Below are 13151 nucleotides of genomic sequence, written 5' to 3'. Positions count from 1 at the left end.
AGTGACTCCTCAATGCGGGGCAGTGGGTATGCATCTTTGTGGGTTATTTGATTAATTTTCCTATAATCCACACAGAAACGGATACTACCGTCCTTCTTCTTTACAAGAACCAGGGGTGCAGCCCACGGACTACGGCTGTCCCGGATCACATTAGTGTCTTTCATTTCTTGGATCATTTCCTTTACAGTCTGATATGAAGTAGGTGGTAAGGGTCTGTATCTCTCCTTGATAGGAGGATGAGAGCCAGTAGGTATGGTGTGTTGTATGACACTCACCTCTCCATAGTCAGTAGCATGCTTACTGAAGGCCTGGTGGTGCTCCTTGACAAGCTGTAGAATCCCTTCTTGTTGATGTTGGGGGGTAGTCTCGTCCCCTACATGGAGCTCTTCCCACCAGGGCACTTGTGGCTGGGTCACCGGCGAACATCTGCTGTCTGCAGCTGGCGGCTTTTCTGTCACTGGAAGACGAATGATGTCTTGGAAGGACACCTGGGACAGCTGGGCAACAGGGCAATGCTTAGTAAGCGCAACAGGATGATTACTCAGATTAATCAGACGGACAGGTACTTTACCTTGGGAGACGTTCACCAGGCACTTGGCAGCTCTCACATAAGGATAATCCTCCATCTGGAGTGGTTCCACCAGGGCTGGATAATCTCGGCCTTCGACTCCCAGGACAGCACGACACCACAAAAGAGTTTGAGAATTAGGAGGCAAAGTCACAGGCTTAATATCACGGATCCTGGCAGTACAAATTTCTCCTTTCCCATTAGCAAACCTCTGCTGGGCACTTAACACAGTAATAGTCTTTTGAATCACCCTCCTGGATGCAGAGGAAGCAGTGGGCAAAGTCTGATGTAATACAGCAAGTATTTCTGAATAACAGTTTTTGAAAACATTGGTGCCTAGAATGACAGGATGTCCTCCTCTGTCACCGGCCTGTACTACGATCACTCCCTGTTGAGGCAGGGTTACTTCTCCCACCTGCAGGGTGGGTTCCCAGTATCCATGAACCTTTACTGGTTTGCCATTGCTGGCGATAATTTCCACCCAGGATTCAGGCGGTTGGGTCAACTGGTTGGTGTCCCAGAACTTTTCAAATGCAGGCAGCTGAATAGTAGTGACCTGAGACCCAGTATCTAATAGGGCTTCAAAGGGGACCCCGTTGATCTCTATATTGATTTTAGGATGGGATCCTACATAACGTGGCATCCAATTTGGATCCTCTGGACCTAGTGTTCTACCTCCCGAGGGGTGGTCCTCAGCCTCAGGGGTTGCCCGTTTAACTGCCAGCACGTGGATTCTGTGTGTCCCAGCTTTTTGCAGTATGTACACACGGGCTTCTTGCGACCTCTATTACGTCTCCCAGGATCCCTGGGGTGAGTCTCTTGGTATGGAGGTGAGAACGGCCTAGGAGATGACAGGAACTCTTCTTCTGTCATTATGGGTTTTTCCCATTCCTCTATTTTTCTGCACACCTTCTCTAGACTTTTAGTGAGGTGATTTACTTGCTCTGTCAGCATGGCAATAGTATCGGTAGCTGACACTTGAACAGCTTGGCCGGCCTCAGCTCGGTTAGTGACAAGCGGTTTTGGCCTGCAGGCTGATGACTCAGATAGGGCGCTCAACTCAGGAGATACTGTGGACCCCAGAATTTTTATAGCCAGTTCTTTAAAGTCCAGAAAGGCACTGTTAGGGTGCTGGGCGGACAGCATCTTTAACTGGGTCCTTATTTGTTCACTAGACACCCCGTTGATAAATTGTTCCTTCAGGGTCTGGTCCCGGTTATCAGCCTCTTTGGGATCTATCTGGATTACAGCCCCTAAAGCCTCCTGAAGTGATAGGGCATAGTCACGGAGGGACTCACCGGGCTTCTGTCTCTGGCCAAAGAAGTGCATCTTTATCTCTGAGGCAGTCCTAGTTTCAAAAGTGGCTCTGAGGCGGGTGAAGATCTGTTCTAAAGTACTCCGCTCAGTAGCAGGCCATGATAACACTTCCCTGCGGGCAGCCCCCTCCAGTTGCGCCAGCATGATTTCCATTTGCTGGTCGGCATTTATAGGGTACAATCGGAATAGTGCCAGCAACTTTTCTTCAAAGTCCCGTAGGGTATGGGTCTCTCCCCTGTAGCGGGGGAACCATGGGGCCCCAAAATAGTAGGGCATGGTAAAGGGCATCATGCTGGGGGCCGCCGGATGATCAGGAGCCGCAAGCTCTCCTGGGGCCGGCTGCTCAGGCACTCCTGGCTCTGACATGGTAGTCTATTGAGAGGTGGCCGCTGGCGACTAAAGGGGCCGGTACACTCCCCTTCCCTCCGGTTACAAGTGCTTACCGGTATCGTCGGGCTTGCGCAGGTCAAGTCTCGCGAGGTTCCGGACGTCCTGAGCACCCGATGACGCAGGAGAAGCAGGGCCGCGGCGGTGCGATGATGAAGAGGGGCGGGACTCTCTGTGTCTTTGCAGGGATCCGCCCACGAATGTCCTCAGCGGCGCGGGAAACTTTACTCCAGGCAGCCGGTGGCCATCTTTAGCAAAACGCTGTCCATTCACTGACAGCAAGCAGGATTGCAAAAAGTCCACAAAACCACACTCCAATGCGGTGATTTTCTTCCTCTGTATAGCGCAATACTGCACAGCGCTTTTTAGAGGTTTTTGGTACACTTTGGGTACGATTTTCAGTCCACAAAGTCCACTTGAATAAAACAGGAAAATCGTCACTTTGGTCACAGGGCAACGGTATAAGGCACAAAGTTCACGCTTCTTGCACTAGAAAGCGTGCGTATCCTGTTCGTGACACGCCAAAAGAGAAGGTGCAGCGTACTCAAGTTGTGTGCAATAGGTGTTTCTGGGTGATGTAGTGCAATATACACTAACCTGGTACAGCTGACTCTCTGCAAGGGCAAGTATAGGTAGAAATAGTTCGTGACGCCAGTGCCAAGTAAACGGTGGCACGCCGTTTGCGGATGCAGGAATAAATTGAGGAAACGTAGTATTAAAACAGAACTCCAACTTTAGTAGTTTTCAAGCAGAGACAATATTGGAATCGCAGTTCCTTGGCATACAGTCGATTTTGCAATTCGGTCGATGCAGGCAATTCAGTTACAGCAAGGTGATTACAGAGTGTTGAACACAGGACTTGCAGCACAGGAGCTTGCACTCTAATTCTGTCTGATCCTGGAATATAGCATATCTTCACCAAGGCCCATTAACCTAGTTCTGGCTTTATATCCTTGGCTATAGCTTTAATAAGTACCTCCTCTGTCTTTCTGAGTACCTCTTGCTTTCCTGATCTTTGCTTCTGTCTCTCTCAGCTTCTGGACACTTCCTCAGGCTCTAGAAACTTCTGAGCTGTGGTCTAGACTGACTTCTGCACTCCACACTAGATCAGGTTACACTGACTTTCCCTTCCTTGTCTGGGTCTTATATAAACTAGGGCTCCCTAGCTCCCTCTAATGCCTAAGAGCTGGAATGACACCCCTAGCAGGCCTGTACATGCAAGTGTCATTAACAGGGAAATACATGCATTACATTACATTTTATAAAACTGACATACAACAACTTCCCCATAATTAAGGAGGGACGACAGCACACCAAGTGACACTTTGGTAGTGACGGGTATTACAGTTCCCGTACACTACAAGCTCTCCGCCTGGAGCCCAGCCGCCACTACATTTACCCAGTGTGCATTTAGGGAGATATAGCGTCCCTGGCCGTGCTTAATGGTCCACGTATCTGTGGTTAGGTGGACATGCCACAGATGGCGTTGTGCAGTGCATACTTGATTTTATCGGATACTTTGTTGTGCAGGGAAGGCACGGCTCTCCTGGAGAAGTAGTGGCGGCTGGGAACGATGGGACAGCAAGCGACATGAGCTGTTTGAAGCTGTCTGTGTCCACCAGCCTGAATGACAGCATTTCAAAGGCCAGTAGTTTAGAATGCTGGCATTCAGGGCCAGGGATCGAGGGTGGCTAGGTGGGAATTTACACTTTCTCTCCAAGGTTTTGTGAGATGGAGAGCTGAACGCTTCCGCGTGACATGGTGGAGATGCTTGGTGACGGAGGTGGTGGTGTTGGTGGCACATCCTCTGTTTGCTGGGCGGCAGGTGCCAACGTTCCTCCAGAGGCAGAGGAGGAGGCCGAGGCAGCAGCAGAAGAGGGAGCAGGAGGGGCCTGAGCCCTTTCTTGGTTTTGAAGGTGCTTACTCCCCCGCAGTCTGTGTCTCGCATGTAGATGCCTGGTCATGCAGGTTGTGCTAAGGTTCAGAACGTTAATGCCTCGCTTCAGGCTCTGATGGCACAGCGTGCAAACCACTCGGGTCTTGTCGTCAGCACATTGTGTGAAGAAGTGCCATGCCAGGGAACTCCTTGAAGCTGCCTTTGGTGTGCTCGGTCCCTGGTGGCGGTGGCCAGTAGCAGGCGAACTGTTTTGGCGCCGGCTGCTCTGCTTTTGCACCCTGCTCCTTTTGCTACGCTGTTGGCTCGGTCTCACCACTGCCTCTTCCTCCGAACTCTGAAAGTCAGTGGCACGATCTTCATTCCATGTGTGGTCTAGGACCTCATCGTCCCCTGCATCGTCTTCCACCCAGTCTTCCTCCCTGACCTCCTTTTCGGTCTGCACACTGCAGAAAGATGACGCAGTTGGCACCTGTGTTTCGTCATCATCAGAGACGTGCTGAGGTGGTATTCCCATGTCCTCATCATCAGGAAACATAAGTGGTTGTGCGTCAGTGCATTCTATGTCTTCCACCGCTGGGGAAGGGCTGGGTGGATGCCCTTGAGAAACCCTGCCTGCAGAGTCTTCAAACAGCATAAGAGACTGCTGCATGACTTGAGGCTCAGACAGGTTCCCCGATATGCACGGGGGTGATGTGACAGACTGATGGGCATGGGTTTCAGGCGCCACCTGTGCGCTTTCTGCAGAAGACTGGGTGGGAGATAATGTGAACGTGCTGGATCCACTGTCGGCCACCCAATCGACTAGCGCCTGTACTTGCTCAGGCCTTACCATCATTAGAACAGCATTAGGCCCGACCAAATATCACTGGAGATTCTGGCGGCTACTGGGACCTGAGGTAGTAGGTTCAGTAGGACGTGTAGCTGTGGCAGAACGGCCACGTCCTCTCCCTGCACCAGAGGCTCCACCAACACCACCACCAGGACCATGACCGCGTCCCTTATTAGATGTTTCCCTCATAGTTAGCGTTCACCAAGCAAAGTAAAAAGTGGTTGAGTCTGTTAAAAATAATTATCCGCCAATAAAAACCCTGATGTAGGGTATTGCACTCAATATATTTTTTTTTAAACTCTATATGACAGCCGTATTTGTGGCCTAAATTTCACAGTAATTTATGCACCTCTAATCCCAGATGTGCAGTATATGAGAGGTTTTTTTTTAACCACAGTAAGCAAAAGCCGTATTTGTGGCCTAAATTTCACAGTAACTTATGCACCTATTATCACAGATGTGCAGTATATAAAACACAGTGTTTTTTCCACCCCGGTATGCAAAAGCCGTATTTCTGGCCTAAAATGAACAGTCCCTTATGCACCTATAATCACAGATGTGCACTATATGAAACAGAGTTTTTTTTTTCGCCCAGTATGCCCCAGTATGCCAAAACCGTATTTCTGGCCTAAATGTGACACTCACTTATGCACCTATAATCACAGATGTGCACTATATGAAACAGAGTTTTTTTTTTTCACCCCAGTATGCCCCAGTATGAGAAAGCCGTATTTCTGGCCTAAATTGAACAGTCACTTATGCAGCGATAATCCTAGATGTGCACTATATGAAACAGAGGTTTTTTTTAACCCCAGTGTCTCAAAGCAGTATTTCTGGACTTGCAGACATGCGGATATCCTGTGCTGGTGCACTATCGTTGCATAAAATGGCTGCCAATTATGTATTGACTAACTGAAGGAAAAAAAGATCTCTCCCTCACAGCAGCTGCAGCCTCTCTCTACACTAATCCGAGCAGAGTGACGGGCGGCGCTACGTGACTCCAGCTTAAATACAGGCTGGGTCACATGCTGCAGTTGGCCAATCACAGCCATGCCAATAGTAGGCATGGCTGTGATGGCCTCTTGGGGCAAGTAGTATGACGCTTGTTGATTGGCTGCTTTGCAGCCTTTCAAAAAGCGTCATAGAAATCGCCGAACATCGAACTCAAGCTCGAACTTTTACGTAAATTTTCGGGTTCGGGTCTGGGTGCCGAAAAACCTAAAGTTCGGTACGAACCCGAACTTTACAGTTCGGGTTCGCTCAACTTTATTGATATGGAATATTTAATACACTTCACTCTGCATATATAGTACAGACCAAAAGTTTGGACACACCTTCTCATTCAAAGAGTTTTCTTTATTTTCATGACTATGAAGGCATCAAAACTATGAATTAACACATGTGGAATTATATACATAACAAACAAGTGTGAAACAACTGAAAATATGTCATATTCTAGGTTCTTCAAAGTAGCCACCTTTTGCTTGGATTACTGCTTTGCGCACTCTTGGCGTTCTCTTGATGAGCTTCAAGAGGTAGTTCCCTGAAATGGTTTTCCAACAGTCTTGAAGGAGTTCCCAGAGATGCTTAGCACTTGTTGGCCCCTTTGCCTTCACTCTGCGGCCCAGCTCACCCCAAACCATCTCGATTGGGCTCAGGTCCGGTGACTGTGGAGACCAGGTCATCTGGCGCAGCACCCCATCACTCTCCTTCATGGTCAAATAGCCCTTACTTTCAAAGTTTTCCCAATTTTTCGGCTGACTGACTGACCTTCATTTCTTAAAGTAATGATGGCCACTCGTTTTTCTTTACTTAGCTGCTTTTTTCTTGCCATAATACAAATTCTAACAGTCTATTCAGTAGGACTATCAGCTGTGTATCCACCTGACTTCTCCTCAACGCAACTGATGGTCCCAACCCCATTTATAAGGCAAGAAATTCCACTTATTAAACCTGACAGGGCACACCTGTGAAGTGAAAACCATTTCAGGGGACTACCTCTTGAAGCTCATCAAGAGAATGCCAAGAGTGTGCAAAGCAGTAATCAAAGCAAAAGGTGGCTACTTTGAAGAACCTAGAATATGACAGATTTTCAGTTGTTTCACACTTGTTTGTTATGTATATGATTCCACATGTGTTAATTCATAGTTTTGATGCCTTCAGGGTGAATCTACAATTTTCATGGTCATGAAAATAAAGAAAACTCTTTGAATGAGAAGGTGTGTCCAAACTTTTGGTCTGTACTGTATATACATATACATATCCCACTTGGCCATTCAGGGCCAATATATATACATACAGTACAGACCAAAAGTTTGGACACACCTTCTCATTCAAAGAGTTTTCTTTATTTTCATGACTATGAAAATTGCAGATTCACACTGAAGGCATCAAAACTATGAATTAACACATGTGGAATTATATACATAACAAACAAGTATGAAACAACTGAAAATATGTCATATTCTAGGTTCTTCAAAGAAGCCACCTTTTGCTTTGATTACTGCTTTACACACTCTTGGCATTCTCTTGATGAGCTTCAAGAGGTAGTCCTCTGAAATGGTTTTCACTTCACAGGTGTGCCCTGTCAGGTTTAATAAGTGGGATTTCTTGCCTTATAAATGGGGTTGGGACCATCAGTTGCGTTGAGGAGAAGACAGGTGGGTACACAGCTGATAGTCCTACTGAATAGACTGTTAGAATTTGTATTATGGCATGAAAAAAGCAGCTAAGTAAAGAAAAACGAGTGGTCATCATTACTTTAAGAAATGATGGTCAGTCAGTCAGCCGAAAAATTGGGAAAACATTGAAAGTAAGGGCTATTTGACCATGAAGGAGAGTGATGGGGTGCTGCGCCAGATGACCTGGCCTCCACAGTCACCAGACCTGAACCCAATCAAGATGGTTTGGGGTGAGCTGGACCACAGAGTGAAGGCAAAAGGGCCAACAAGTGCTAAGCATCTCTGGGAACTCCTTCAAGACTGTTGGAAGACCATTTCAGGGGACTACCTCTTGAAGCTCATCAAGAGAAGGCTCCTGGCATAATCGGGGTTTCTTGAGCTCATTCATCATATATTGGATCCCTTCATACTCAGGGACACTCTGCCTAGTGCTGGATTGCTGAGTTTTGGCTGTGGCGCTGTGGATGCCGACGGATTGAGGGAGAGGAGCGAGAGGGACGCAAACTGAGGAGAGTGTGGAGTGAGGCCGGGGCACGATCCGCCGCAAGGTACACAGAGCAGGTAGCTAACAACTTACCTTGGACTGCTGCCGTTACCTGCTGGAGTCTTGAGCCCGGCGACCGAGGCTGGAAGAAGCCGCGCGGTGGGCACCATCTTGCCGTTAAGTAAATGTGCAGCGGCGCTCCTCTCTGCCCCAGCAAACGGAGGGGATCGGCGAAACGCTCTGTATCTCCCTACTTCCACTATTATCCTGAAGTCCTGCAGTGGTAATCCTCTTAGGAGCCCTTATATATGAAAGCTGCAGAGTTCACCGCAGTTTATGTGAAAGTTTAATGGTGGTGCTGGTGTACTTATCCCCCTCCCCCCTGAGGAATGTAAAGATAACTGGCAGTCTACTTGGCTGTGTGGAAGGACTTGCTGAATTTAACAAAGCCTTATCTTGTTTTGCTGCATGAGTGACAAACCCCCAGCAAATCTTTAAAGTGTCTGTGGACTATTTCTATGGGCCGCAAAACTTCTTCTGTGGCTCCATCATCTGTTAAACGATTCATGGACGCCATGAGTCAAACTGAACAGGAAAGTGAGGGGTCTCCTGTCCCTGGTTCCTCTGCTGAAGCCTCTCAAATTATGAAAGCTATAGCTGCCTGTCAAGCTGCTCTTACATCAAAGATAGACCATCTACAGTCTGACCTTAGCTGTTTGCGACACGATTTTGACAAAATACGTGAAAGAACATCTGCAGTGGAGCAAAGAGTGAGTAATGTGGAAGATGCGTCCAGAGCAGCTGGAAATAACACCAGGCAGCTGCTGCAACAGGTACAGATGCTGCAAGCCAGGGCGGAGGACGCTGAGAACCGCAATAGACGTAACAACGTCCGTATCCTGGGCTTACCGGAGCGAGCAGAAGGGTCTACCCCGGAAATTTTTGCGGAACAGCTCATAAAAGAAGTGTTACATCCCATCTCACTTTCCAGTTGCTTTGTTATAGAAAGGGCACATCGGATTCCAACCAGGCCCTTACCGCCGGGATCCCCTGCTAGACCTTTCATCATGAAGATCCTGAACTACAGGGACAGAGACGCTATTTTGCTAGCTGCTCGACAGAAGGGAAATGTCAGCTATGAGAATGTCCGTTTGTCCTTTTACCCGGACTTTACTGCAGAGGTCCAGAAGAAAAGGAAGCAGTTCACTGAGGTCCGAGCGCGGCTAAGGGACAAAAATGTGAAATATGCCATGATCTACCCTTCTCGCTTGAGGGTGCAAGATGGTGAAACAGTCCGTTTTTTTAGTACTCCTGAAGAGGCTACTGAATGGATTGAGAGAAATCTAAATGCAAGGCCTCACCGCTGATGGTTTATACTATAGTGATGGCAGCTGGAGCAAATAATACATGATTAAATGTTAAATTGTTTTGCTGACAAGATGGTTGGGGGAGGGGGGAGTATCTGGTTTAAATGCACCATTATTACTCCTGTTAGAATCCCTGTTCTTTGACTTTGTCTATTGATCAGATGTTTAACCCCATATTGGTATGCTGGGTGGCAACACCCTGTATGACTATGCACTGTTGTGGGTAGACGTATATACTTGCTTCCTATCACCAACGTACCTATATGGTATATATGTTCTAATGAGTTAGGGTAGGTTATCGTACCCAGGAGTTACTAGTTTGGGGTGTCAGGCTCAACCATGTTAGGGAGGTTTGGGCAGGGTGGGTTGGGGAGGTTGGGAGCGGGTGGGTTGGAGAGGGTTTCTCTGTTGAGGGGTTCTTTGATGTGGTTTGTGTGTGTGCGTGAATGTGCCTTCATTGGTCGGAGATTATGGAGATGTTATCTTTGGCAGAATAAATGGCGGTAATTAAGCTACTTTCGTGGAATGTTCGGGGTCTGAATGATAAGATTAAACGGTCTTTAGTGTTCAATTATCTGAAGAGGTATAACCCTGACATAATGTTATTGCAAGAAACGCACCTGCAGGGCCAGAAAGTACTAGCTTTGCGGCGCCCATGGATAGGCCCCACATATCATGCGGTTTACTCAAACCACGCTAGAGGCGTGTCTATTTTAATTGCTAAAAGTCTTCCGTTTCAAATACTGTCTGTACAGCTGGACCCTTATGGTAGGTATGTGATTTTACATGCTTGTGTCAGAGGCCTGCAGTACCTATTTGTGGGATTATATATCCCTCCGCCATTCCGCAGAGAGGTCCTAGACTTAATTACAGCTAAAATAGCAGGATTTCCAGCAATGCCTTATATTATTATGGGTGACTGTAATGCCACTTTAGATCCTATATGGGACAGAAGGGTTCCCCAGGCCTCACACAACAATGTCCTATCACATTGGGCTAATACTTATGATTTAGTAGAGGCGTGGCGCTATTTCCACCCCACAGATGCGCAATTCTCTTGCTATTCAGCTTCTACTGGCTCACTCTCTCGTATAGATATGGCCTTTGTCAGCAGAGATTTATCCCCCTATATTAAGTCCAGTGATTATTTACCGAGAGGAGTTTCAGACCATGCCCCCCTCCTTCTGATACTGTCACAGCCGCTGGCTTCGACTGATAAGCAGTGGCGGTTAAACCCTATGTGGCTCGAGGTATTACCTGTGGTGAGCGAGAGTCTAGATGCAATGGGGAATTACTGGGCAGAAAATGAAGGGTCTACGAATCCTCTGGTAGAATGGGATGCTTTCAAGTCAGTAATGAGGGGGGCATTGATTGCTGCTATTGCAATTTATAGAAAGGAACTGAATATCAAACGGATAAAACTAGAGACGGAACTAGCTGATGAGGAGAGGTTATATATACTAGATCCTTGCCCTGAGAAACAGACTTTGTGGCTTGAGGCGCAGCGAAGGTTTACTTTGCATTTAACTGAATATACTGAGAAGAAACTTTTAAATCAGAGGCAAACTATTTTTTCAGATGGTGATAAGTGTGGCAGGGCCTTGGCGTACTTGACTAGATCTGAGACTCAACAAACGGTGGTGGCGGGAGTTCTGAATGATCAGGAGCTCTTATTGAGGGAGCCCAGAGATGTCTGCCGACAGTTTGCCTCCTATTATGAGACATTGTATGCCCCCAAGATCACGTGTACTTCGGAGGAAATTGTCAATTTCTTAGCAGGAATTAATATCCCTTCTTTGGACAGAGATGACAGGGGGGCCCTGGCGGCAGACATATCTGACCTGGAGATTGAAACGGCCATTAGTTCCTTAGCAACCAAGAAAACCCCGGGACCCGATGGATTTCCTGCTGAATGGTATAAGCGATTTTCTAAAGACCTGGTTAGTAGATTTGGGAAGCTGTTGAGGTATGCACTGGAAAGTGGTTCGTTGCCACCGTCCTTTCTGGAGGCAACGATAGTAGTGATTCACAAGTCGGGGAAGCCATCTGACCAGTGTAGCTCTTATCGACCTATCTCACTTCTGAATCTTGACTTCAAAATCTTTGCGAAGGTACTGGCGTTAAGATTGCGGGGGGTAATTCTCTCCTTGGTGGGGGTAGATCAATCGGGTTTTATGCCAGGGAAAACCACAGATATTAATTTAAGGCGATTGTTCACTAATCTTCAGGTCAAACATGATAACAGAGGTATGAGGGCTCTTGCGTCCTTAGACAATGAAAAAGCATTTGATTCAGTAGAATGGGAGTTTATGTGGGCAGTGCTGACTCAAATGGGCTTTCCGGAGAATTTTTTGTGCTGGTTACGAATGCTTTATAGATCCCCTTCGGCGAGAGTCAGGGTGAATGGGTACACATCGGACTCCTTCCCCTTGGGTAGAGGCACTAGACAAGGCTGCCCTCTCTCCCCCCTGTTATTTGCATTAATCATGGAACCTTTGTCGATACTCATATCCTCTAACTCAGGTATAGAAGGCTGGGAAATAGCTGGAATATCAGAAAAGCTTTCATTATATGCTGATGACATGCTGGTTTACCTAGCAGATTCAGGGAAATCCTTGGATACCCTTTTAGGTGTTGTTGATCAATTTGGGGGTTTCTCGGGTCTCCGTGTGAACTTGGCTAAGTCTAGTATATGTCTGGTTGATGATGTTGACCCAGCTCGCATTTCGGTGAACAATAAGCTTCAGATAGTGGAGCAATTTACGTATTTGGGGATTATTGTTCATAAAGAAGTGGCAAAATTTTATGATTTGAATGTTGCTCCTACAATGCAATCCATTACTCGAAAGCTAGAGGCTTGGGAAAACCTTCCTTTAACTCTGGTTGGGCGTATCAATGTGGTAAAAATGATTCTTCTCCCAAAATTGCTATACTTATATAGGGCTGCCCCAGTGTTACTCCCCAAGAGACATTTTGCTACTTTGGATAGGATAATCGCTCCCTTTCTATGGCATAAGTCTTCTCCCAGAATAGCGAGATCCACCCTCCAGGCGTCTTACCTGCGGGGGGGTCTTGCCTTGCCAAACCTGTACATGTATTATGTAGCGGTGCAGCTGAGCTATGTGGCGTGGTAGGTACGGGCTGACTCAGGTAACCCGGCGGTAGTGTTGGAGGCAGCTTTATTGGGGTCCTATGAGGCACTTACGAACTTGGCATATAGGAGGGGGGCTAGGTCTACAGTACACTACACCCAATCAATGGCTGCTGCAGTACAGATGTGGGTCAAATGGGGTCAGAAATGTAACCCTGATGAGAATGATATTACTTGGTCGCCGTATTTGCCTTTGTGGAGAAACAGAGTGCTTCCGGAGCTGTTCTCATTACTGGAGTTTGAATTTTGGCCTCAGAGGGGGGTGCGCTACCTTACCCAACTATATGATAAAGGCCTATTTAGAACCTTTAATAGTTTGAAACAGGAATTTAATTTGCCCCAGCGTTGTTTGTATAGATATCTTCAACTCAGGCATGCCTGTCAGGCTCAGTTTGGTAGAGAACCTTTGAAACTGGAGTGTGGTACAGTTGAGGCAGCGATTAGGAGGGTTCCGTTGGTCAAACCAGTGT

General features: G+C 47.2%; 1 protein-coding gene across 2 annotated transcripts in view; it reads left to right on the top strand.

Moving 5' to 3' along the window:
- Window positions 1–13151, top strand: part of LOC120978577 — an 875253-nt gene that overhangs the window by 380509 nt on the left and 481593 nt on the right. The window lies entirely within an intron of this gene.

Source organism: Bufo bufo, chromosome 9 (assembly GCF_905171765.1).
Source record: "Bufo bufo chromosome 9, aBufBuf1.1, whole genome shotgun sequence".
NCBI classification, from domain to species: domain Eukaryota; kingdom Metazoa; phylum Chordata; class Amphibia; order Anura; family Bufonidae; genus Bufo; species Bufo bufo.
This window is presented reverse-complemented; position numbering and strand designations above follow the sequence as displayed.